The following is a 10,421-nucleotide window of genomic DNA, read 5'->3' as shown; positions in this document are numbered from 1 at the left end:
AACTTGACTTTTATCCTTGACAATTCAAATGAGATCTTTCACGAATATTTTTCTTAAAATTTGTACCTCAAAATATTTTGATTATCCAAATTTGAGCTCGTGGCATATTTTATTTTACTTAAAATTACAGGGTGTTACATTCTCCTCTGCTTATAAAAATATGTCCTCGAATTTAAAATTTAAAGTCACGTACTTCAAATAACTTCATACCACCTAATATATTTCAATTACGTTGCACTTCCCCTAAAAGGAGAGAGTCACGACGTGCCTCTACCTAGTGTGTCTCACCCCATTACTAACCGGAGGAGCAGCGGGGGAGATCGGTGCCGACAGTGGTGGTGGCAGTGCGCGAATGGCAGCAACAAAAACGTCCCAAAATGCGTAAAACAATCCGGGAAAGAACCCAATGATGACCCAACGTGAAAATAGGAAGAGGAGTGGCGGTGACGGCGGTAGGAATTGCAGAGAGGAGTGCGGCGGCGGTAGGAATTGCAGAAGGGGGAGTTTTAGTTTAAAGAAAGAAAATGGGAAGAAGGTTTGCTGGAAACGATATAAGCTTAATTTAGAGACGGAAAAGCTGTCATTGAACTAAATGAAACGATTCGTTTCAATTGGGAGGTTAGTGATGGAATATGTATCCGTCGCTAAAAATTAGCGACATAATAAAACATTCCTCGCTAACTTCCCAACTGAAACGAACTGTTTCAATTTCAGCCTACATTAGCGACGGATGTGAATTTTGGCTGAAATTTTTTTCCCTCCAAAGCCCGCCAAATTGGCGATGGAATGGAATCAATCGCTAATTTTGCGAGATCATTCCCGCCTTATTTTTTGCCCCAATTAATAGCGACGATTTTGTGTTCTGTCGCTGTTTTATTGTTTTAGCGACAGATTTAACGTCCGTCACTAAAATTCGTCGCTAAAACAATGTTTTCTAGTAGTGAACTAAACCTTGATTCAAACTAGTGGATCCGTATCAACGAGCGTGTTCTGACCAAATCCTGATTTCGACCACATCAACAGCCTAACCACATCGAGGGCCAAGTTCCATTTTATCAGTTAGAGTTTGAACTCAGAAGAATAATTGAGAATTAATATAGACTAGATTCGATTATATGTATGTACAGTTAATAAAATTTGAATATAAAATAAATATATTATATAAATAAATATAATTTTAAAATATAAAATTAAAAGTAAACTAACGAGAGCTCGTTTAGACTCGCGAGTCACTAGAATAGTATACTACACATGAATTGGTTTAGTAACTTATCCAGTTAAATATTTAATGCTTAAGTCCATCTCAGTAATTAACTCGAATAGCTTGAACTCGAACTTGACTCGATATTAATTGCGACGATTCAAATATTTTTTATTTAATTTTTCGCCTCGACTCAGACACAACCCTATATGAAAGCACATTACTATTCTTGCATTTTGAGTTAGTGTTTTAACAATTCTCTATTAAAAATTAAAGAGTGGCCGTAAGCTTGATTTTGAGCTATCACTACAAATTATTTATTCATCTTTGTAAATTCTAAGTTCTTAATTTTCTATCATTTAATTAATATCTATCCAATATACAACTCTAATTAATTGCATTTCAAATTTTTTTATTGATGTGAAACAAAATTAGTTAATGAACTTTTGCTAAAACAAATTATAATATCTATGCAATATACATTTTAATTATCATTTCATATTTAATGATTTTTTTATTTTAAATTACAAGGTGACATCAGTTTTATCTTAAAAAAAAGTAACATCAGTTCCATTTGTTAAAATTATCGCCCTTCTAAATTTTTTTAACGTAATATACTTTAATGAATAATCATATTAAGTTTCTTTCCCGATTTAATTTGGTTAGAATAAAAATATTATCAAAACACAAATTGCTTAGTGGCATTATTGTCAATCATGAAACTGAAGTTTTTTTTTCATAAAAAAACAGCCCAACGGTCATATTTTTCCCCAACAAAAACATTTTCTTTTCCTTTTTTAATATGGCTTAATTACTTAAAAAACCTCCACCTTATAATATTTTTTCGTTTATACCATGACCTAGGAAAAAGTTCATTTGTACCATTTTTTTGATTTTTCATTTTCATCTCTACTCCAAAAAGAATACAATTGACTATATAAAAATTTTAAAGATAAAAATGTTAATAACAACTAAATAGAAGGGCACCATATTTTTCCTTATTTTAAAAAATACAAATAAGTCCTTCAACTTTAAAAATGTTCAAATTAATCTTCTAATTTATTATTTTTAAATATTTTAATAACAAATTAAATTATTTAAAAAATTATTTTCGGCGTACCATCGTACTCCCCCGATTTATCGAACCCGCTAATTTTTTTTAATTTTTTTTATCGTTTTAATGCCGGAGGAGCTCTCCGAGGAGCAGCTCCTTCCCCCATGGGAGGAAGGAGCAGCGAAGGAGCAGATCTGCTCCTTCTTCCCATTGGGGGGAAGGAGCATATCTGCTCCTTCCTCCATGGGGGAAGGAGCACGCTGCTCCTCTCCCCCATGGGGGAAGGAGCACGCTGCTCCTCTCCCCCATGGGGGAAGGAGCACGCTGCTCCTCTCCCCCATGGGGGAAGGAGCAGATCTGCTCCTTCCTCCATGGGAGGAGGAGCTGAGCTGCTCCTCCTTCCATGGAGGAAGGAGCAGCTCGTGCTCCTCCTTCGAGGAGGAGTCCGAAATTTTTTTTAAAAATAATAATATAAATTAAATATTTATTATTAATTTAATTTTTTTTTTGGAAAAGAAGGTATTTTTGAACTATTAATATGATTAATATTTTATTAGAATAATAGTTAAATTTAAAGGATTATTTTAGCCTTTTTTGTATATGAAAAGAGATCAATTTAGTATTTCGGGGTACAGTTGAAAATGAAAAATCATAAATAGGGTACAAATGAATTTTTTCCTAGGTCATGGTATAAACGAAAAATTATTACAAGGTAAGGGTTTTTTAAATAATTAGGCCTTTTTAATATAAAAATTTTGAATTAATTGAAACGACTGAACTAACCAAATAATTATAAATCGTCATATTATTTCCCAACAAAAATATTTTCTTTTTCTTTTTTAATTTTAATTTATTTTTTTTCATCTCCAACCGTCATATTTTAGTTTGAGGTAGGTTCTTAGACCTCTCCGACGGTCATGTTATTACTCTAATTATTTCGAACTCTCTTCTTTCTCACCTCCACTGCAACAAATCCGTGACTATGAAGTCAATTACACTATTCGCCGAAAACAACAAAATTACTAGAAATTATTTAAATAAAAAACCTCTTGTGATCGAGTTGAAAATTTTGTAAGAATTTTCAGTAATTACTGTAATCGATTTAATTGTTACGGATTTGTTGCATTGGAAGGAGAGGGAGAGAGATTTGTTGCATTGGAGAGAGAGAGAGAGAGAGAGAGAGAGAGAGAGAGAGAGAGAGAGAGAGAGAGAGAGAGAGAGAGAGAGAGAGAGAGAGAGAGAGAGAGAGAGAGAGAGAGAGAGAGAGAGAGAGAGAGAGAGAGAGAGAGAGAGAGAGAGTCTATAAAAATTTGGAAACCTACCTCAAACTAAAAAAATATGAACATTGGTGAAAACAAATTTATACTATATATAAAAGTACGGATGTTAGAGGGGGATGTGGAGGAAGGGCACTTTTACGTTAATGTCCTTAAAATTATTCAATTATAATTAAATAATAATCATTCTATCTAAATTTTAACTAACTCAAACTATTTTTAATTCAATTAAAATACTCTTCTATTTTATAGAATTGTCTACAATATTTTTAGATACTTTCTTATTTTGTAGAATTGTCTACCATTTATCTACGTTTTTATCTACCTTTCTCTATATTATATTAAGATGTGCACTCCTTTACTAAAATTATCATTCGAATTCATAATTTTAATAATTCTATGTCTATTTAGTTGCTATACTATTATGGTGTTATTAAATCAATTTAGCTATAAGGCACATTTATGATAATATTGTGCTGGGTTTCAATGCGTAATTTTAATTGGACACCAAATCTTTTAGTGGTTGAAACCGAACAAATAATTGATTTCTATCTCAAGGTAATTGAGTACCAAGTCTTATAAGGCACATATATCTCATGGTAATATTATACAAACTATTGGTTAAGTTTTATTACAATACAAACTCTTAATTGGATTAAAAAAATTAACTAAATTAAATTTTTCAATTATAATTAAAACTACCTGCTATTAGTAATTTACTGAAATATTTATTAGGAACAATTACATTTCCTAAGTTACACTAATATATATATATGATTTAAATTGTCTTAGCATGTCAACTCTAAATTTTTGCATGTATAAATTGCATCATCTACGGAATTTCATTATGAAAGTTTTTCAACTTACGGTTTTTTTGCTCTCTTTTCTTGGTTAGTGAAATGGACTTGGGTAGATAAAGTAACAGTAACCATACTATCTATATTAAATAATAGGTCTAATTACTTAAAAACACCCCACCTTGAACTTTTTTTTCGTTTATACCCCGACGTAGGAAAATTTTCAATTATACCCTATTTCGGGTTTTTCATTTTCAACTCTACCCCTACTAAGGGTACAATTGATAATTTGAATAATTTATGGATAAAAATGTTAATAACAACAAATAGAAGGATTATATCATCTTTTCTCTTATTTGAAAAAATACAAATAGATCCTTTAACTTTTAAAATATTTAAATATATCCTAATCATTAATTAAAAAATTAAATTATTTTTTAAAAAAGTCTGATCTACCATTATACTTCTCCGATTTAAAGACCCGTCATTAAATATTTTTTAAAAAAATTATTTTTAAATTTTTGTACTCCTCCTTCCATGGGAGGAGCTCTTCTCCTTCTTTCCATGGAAGGAAGGAGCTTCATGGAAGGAGCACGCAGCTCTTTCCTTGAAGGAAGGAGCAGCGGCTCCTTTCTTCCATGGAAGGAGGAGAACGCAGCTCCTCCTTCCATGGAGGAGGAGTTGCTGCTCCTCCCTTGGAGGAGGAGCAGATTGACTCCTCCTTCGGAAAAAAATCGATTTTTTTTTAATTATTTTAGTTATGTATTAATTTTGTTAAGTTTTTAAATTTTGAAGAAATTAATGATAATTAATATAAATTAAATAGTTACTATTAGTTAATTTTTTTAAAGAAGATGATATTTTTGTATAATCAATAACTTTAACGTTTAATTAGAATATAAGTTAAAAATAAAGGACTATTTTAATCTTTTTTTTAGATGAAAAAAGAACAATTTAGTACTTCAGAGTAGAGTTGAAAATGAAAAACCCAAAATAGGGTATAATTGAGAATTTTCCTACGTCGGGGTATAAACGAAAAAAAAATATAAGGTGGGGTGTTTTTAAGTAATTAGGCCTATTAAAAACCTAACCGAATTGATTAAATTTTTAATCCATAATCAAACTGAATTAATCAAAAATCAAATTAAAAATAAAATTTTCATTCAACACGTTTGGTTAATTAGGTTATACTCCAATAGCGCACAACCCCTACTCATATGCTATTTGTTCAATTATCTTTGCAATAAATTTTTCTTTAAAAAAACTTTAAACAAAGGTCAACGCGCCGCGAACTTATAACACGAGTTCATTAAATCCAGTTTGTATTTTGAGTTCTATATGAAGAATGAAAAAGAATAGAACCCCCTTCTTTTTTTTGTTGCCCCGTTCTATGATTTAGCAACTAATTCCAAAATTTATCATTTTTGGATCAAATTATCCCACAAATATATTTTTAAAACGCGTAAAATACAAATCGGAGGTGAGAGATTCGAATTTTTTTTAGAGAATTTCTTAATTGTTATGATTAAATTATTCTAAACTTATTTTTTTTAATAAAAATACAAATTATCGGATAATCTGATCCAAAACTGAAGAGTTTTGAGGTTAGTTGTTTAAAAAATTTAAATTGGATTAAATAATCTCGTATCAAAAGTTTAGCGAGCGCGTTGAGCCTTTATTCCAAAAACTTCTATCTTCAATTAATTACAATTTACATTCAAAGATTTCTTTTTAATTTCAATTTTCAACCAACAGTATATAGATCGCAATGTAACGCCCAATTTGTTTTTGTTGAAATAATCACCCCTTTTTATTTTGTTTGACATAATTTACTCAAATGATTTTTAAATTTTATTTCCTTTCTATTTATAATTAATTATTAGTGTAAAACCCATCAATAAATCATCATGTTAGTGCCCTCCCCGATTTAACCGGTTATTATAAAAAAAAAATTATCAAATCAACCCTCTCAATTAATTAGGGGCATTTGACAAAAAAATAATTAATTAGGGGCATTAGTGTCATTTGTGAAACTGAAGCTTAAGAAAAGAAAATTCAAAGATCAAAAATATAATTCTCCAACGGTTATGTTATTTCTCTAAGCAAAAACATTCTCTTCTTCCTCTTCAATTATAGCCCTTTTAATTTTGTTTCATCCCCTAACGGTCATATTATCTCTCTCAACAAAAACATTTTCTTTTTCTTTTTCAATTAGTTTCATCCCCCAACGGTCATATTATCTCCCTCACCATTCGAAACATTTCTTCTCTGTCTCTCGCTCCCTCTCCCTCATGACCTGCCACAAAAGGTATGCATTTAAACAATTTCTCGCGATATTGTTCTTATTATTGACAGATTCGTCATTTTTAATCTGTTTAATTTTGCAGGTAGAGGTTTATGGGTATGATAATCTAAGTTCAGATCCACCGGTTAAGGTTTGTTTCTGATATAATTTCATATCATATCGTTTTTTTTATTTGTAAAAACTTAAAGTCAGTTTGGTCAGATTGAAGTTAATTTAGGTGCATTAGCGATTAATACGTTGTAATTGGATAAGTTATTAGGAATACAGTCTTGTGATTGAAAATTTAGCTGTGATTCCATTATTTTTCATTCTTAATTAATCAATAACCTGTGAAATTGAATATATTTACGAACAAATTAATTGATCCGAGTTCAAGATCTTGTTTACTACAAAAATTATAATTAAATTGTGTTAGACGAGGGTCTTGCATCAACTTGAAATCTGACTCCATTAATTTTGTTTTTTTACAATCATAACAGTTGCTTGTGTACCTCATCTAAGTGTTAGTTTTGTTAATTTTAAATTTGTTATTAACTGACCAGACTAAAGTAATTTCTATTTCTCTTAGCTTGTTTTGTGATTGGGGTATATTTTGATTGATTGATTTTATTTGGTAGCCTTATTTGATACAATGCATTGCTTTATCTAGATCTGGCAATATTGAAAAGTAATTTTGGTATGGTAATTTATTTAATCACTAAGCTAAGGATCAATTGATTGAAGTAAATTTATTGCATATTAGTTTCATTTTGTAGCTTCTTTAATCTGTGATACATTTTTTTGAGCGATTTCATATTTTTTTTTTTGGTTGTTTTCCCTTTTTCTTATCATATTGACATCTGTTTTTTCTTTTAGAATTTTTTATGTGAAGAAAAAGTACGCTTAGAATCCATCAAATTAGATGTATTTGTTGCATTCTTAACTTGGTATAACCTGTGAAATTGAAGAAGTTTTTACCACAGATTTCTTTTCTGCTCACCTAATTCTTAGGATCCAGCATCATTATAACTGTCCAAAAATTGATACGAGTTTAAGATCCTTAGTGCAAAAACGATTGTTAAATTGTGATAGTATTGTGCCAAGTCAAACGATTGTTAAATTTTGATAGTATTGTGCCAACTCGATTAATTTGTTTCTTTATTTGCATTACCTAAGTAATCCATGACAGTTTCTTGTTTATGCTGAGAGCATTTTCAGAGTCCATCTCATCCAACTGTTCTTTTTGTTAGTTTTTTTATTGACCGATATGAAATTTTATTGTCAGTTCTTGGTAGGACTGAATTTGGTTGCTGCTGATATTTCAGCAACTTCAGCAAAAGAGGAACAAAATTGTGTATACATAGCCTCGATCAAAGTAAGAGAAGATTGTTCTTACTGTATGATTTAAGACCTCTAAACAAAAAATAAAGCAGTTAGGGACCAAGTAACCTGGGAGTGTGTTGATGATGACCACACTATTGTAAATAAGCCGCCAACTCAGGGCCGCACAGCTCACGCCTTTCACATTTGTCATGATTCTTTCTGTTATCTTAGTAATTACGAGGATTGTGTAAAAATTATGTTAAAGTTTTTGGTCCCAATTGTCAAATTGAATCTATTTACGAGGATGGTGTAAAGAATGGCATCTGCTTTGAATGAGATAAATGTATACACTATACTTACGCATCATTTTGTGTTATCTTTTATCTACGCTTGAGACTAAATTTTGTGTTTATATAGCAGCGGGAAGACGTATACAATGAGAAGAATAATAGAAAAAGCTGTTGATTGTCAGCATATATGCTTACTGGAAGCTGGTATGCAAGTTGGTGAAACTGCTCTTAAGCTTACAGTCACATCAAATTAAAAGGCTGGCAAGATTTATAATTATTCTTTTTATTGATGCAGTTGGACAAAGGCATTATCCGAGAACTGAGTCTCATTCTTTTATTGATAAACTTCTGATAAAGATATATATCAAAGCTTATATGTGGTTAGTATGGCTGCTGCAGACAATTGAAGTACTCTCCAAGAAAATTCAGATTGTGTTAGATCTTTTGTAGCATGCCTGGTAAAAAGTTGGTAACTTTTGCCAATATAAGCAAACTACATATGCAATTTTTATGTTAGAATTTCACTGTGTAGAAGTTGCTAAAGTGATCCATGGTTTTCAGAATTTTGTAGATAACAAATCTCAGGTCAGACAATAACATACTACTATTGTTATTTTGATTTAGCCTCCAACTTTACAAGTTCAGCAAGTTTCATATAGACCCCTTACATGTTTTCACTAGGTTTCAGATATGCTAAATTCCTGTTGCAACACTCTCTTGGTGGTATTGCACGTACTGCCATCATATGTTACTCTAAGCCGCAGAATTTGCCATGTTGAACAATCTCGAAACACTCTACTTTTGCCACAAGAGCAAAGTAAGACTACTAACAATGCCCAAGTCAAATGGTACAAATCCATGTTTCTTTCGTTTGTTTTGAACATCAGGTCTTGAAGAGTGGAAAAATAATGTTGCATTAGTTAGGTTTTTCCTTCATGATTGTTGTTTTATTAGTAAATTTATTGGATTTTCCATAGTTGGTCTGTTGATATCATTTTTTAATTAGTTTTTACAAGGCTTGTGTAGGTTGTTTCTGGTTTGAAGAATGAGTCATGGGGAAATTAGAAAACAAATGCAGCTTTATGTTATTTAAGTTTTAACATTTCAGATTCCACTTTCCAAGCATGATTTGTTTCATTTTATTCTAACTGAAACAGCTGGTTAAAACACACATTGCAGAAGGAAGCCAGGCCTCCTGCGGACCGTTAACCCTTCAAAGTAAAAAAAGACGTGATATTCAGCAGGTGAATTTCTAGCTTAGTTGAATTTAGAAGCTTACATCTTTTTTTCAATTTATTACAGATGGAGAGAGAAAATGAATCTAGCTCCAAATGCGGTTCGGTGTTTAAATTTTCAGCTAATCGATCCAAACTTCCTGAGAGACTTGATGATTAATTGAAATTCAGGTAAGCTTAAAAAAATTCAATTGTTAAATCGTATGAAAAAATTGCGATATCACTCAGTTTTTTCAAACTTAACATTAAAAGTGGTTTCTGAGATTCGCTATAGGATCAAAAGAAGAAGACCCTGTTTGTTTAGAGTTTCTCCCTTTTCGACCTATATTGAATTGTATAGGACTCGTTGGAGTTCCCTTCGATCACTGAACTTTAGGAGTTCAAAACCTTTTAGTAAAATTATGCTTATTTTATTTCATATGAAATAACGTTTATATAGAAAACAATGTAAGGTAGACTAGACTAATCCTACCTTAATTAGGAAAACATAAAACAAGCTAAGACCTGCTGTACTAATCCCACTTTAATTAGGAAAATCTAACCAGCCAAAATAAGGAGAATAACAATATCTAAATAGGAATATAAAGAAAATTAATTTAAGAAATTGACTGACTGGTTTCTGAGTTTCAGGAGTTCCCTTGCTATATTGCTCATAACATCACTCTCCTCCTTAAAAAGGCACTTGTCCTCAAGTGCTAGTGAAGGAAACTGTTGCATAAAGATTCCAATGAACTAGAACTTGATCCGGAGTGCCAATAAATTTCTTCAAGTAAGACGCATGAAAAACTGGATGCATTTTGGTAGTGGAAGGAAGTTCTAGTTTGTATGCGACCGCACCTATCTTCGCTAAAATGCGAAAAGGACCGTAGTACTTAAGAGCAAGCTTGCGATGCTTTTGAGCGACCAATGACAGAAGACGATGAGGATGCAACTTCAACAACACTAGATCACCAAGCTTGC

The 10,421-nt window shown here is 31.5% G+C and overlaps 1 long non-coding RNA gene across 1 annotated transcript; it reads left to right on the top strand.

The window, feature by feature from the left end:
- Nucleotides 1-6,419: 6,419 nt before the first annotated feature.
- Nucleotides 6,420-9,521, top strand: LOC126687291 (uncharacterized). Its single transcript, XR_007644099.2, has 6 exons — nt 6,420-6,637; nt 6,717-6,764; nt 8,354-8,430; nt 8,522-8,811; nt 8,908-9,074; nt 9,384-9,521. It is a non-coding gene; the product is annotated as an uncharacterized LOC126687291 (long non-coding RNA).
- The last annotated feature ends 900 nt before the right edge of the window (nt 9,522-10,421 follow it).

Source organism: Mercurialis annua, linkage group LG6 (genome assembly GCF_937616625.2).
Source record: "Mercurialis annua linkage group LG6, ddMerAnnu1.2, whole genome shotgun sequence".
Classification (NCBI taxonomy): Eukaryota; Viridiplantae; Streptophyta; class Magnoliopsida; order Malpighiales; family Euphorbiaceae; genus Mercurialis; species Mercurialis annua.
Note: the sequence above shows the minus strand (reverse complement) of the source record. Positions and strands in the feature narration are given on the sequence as shown.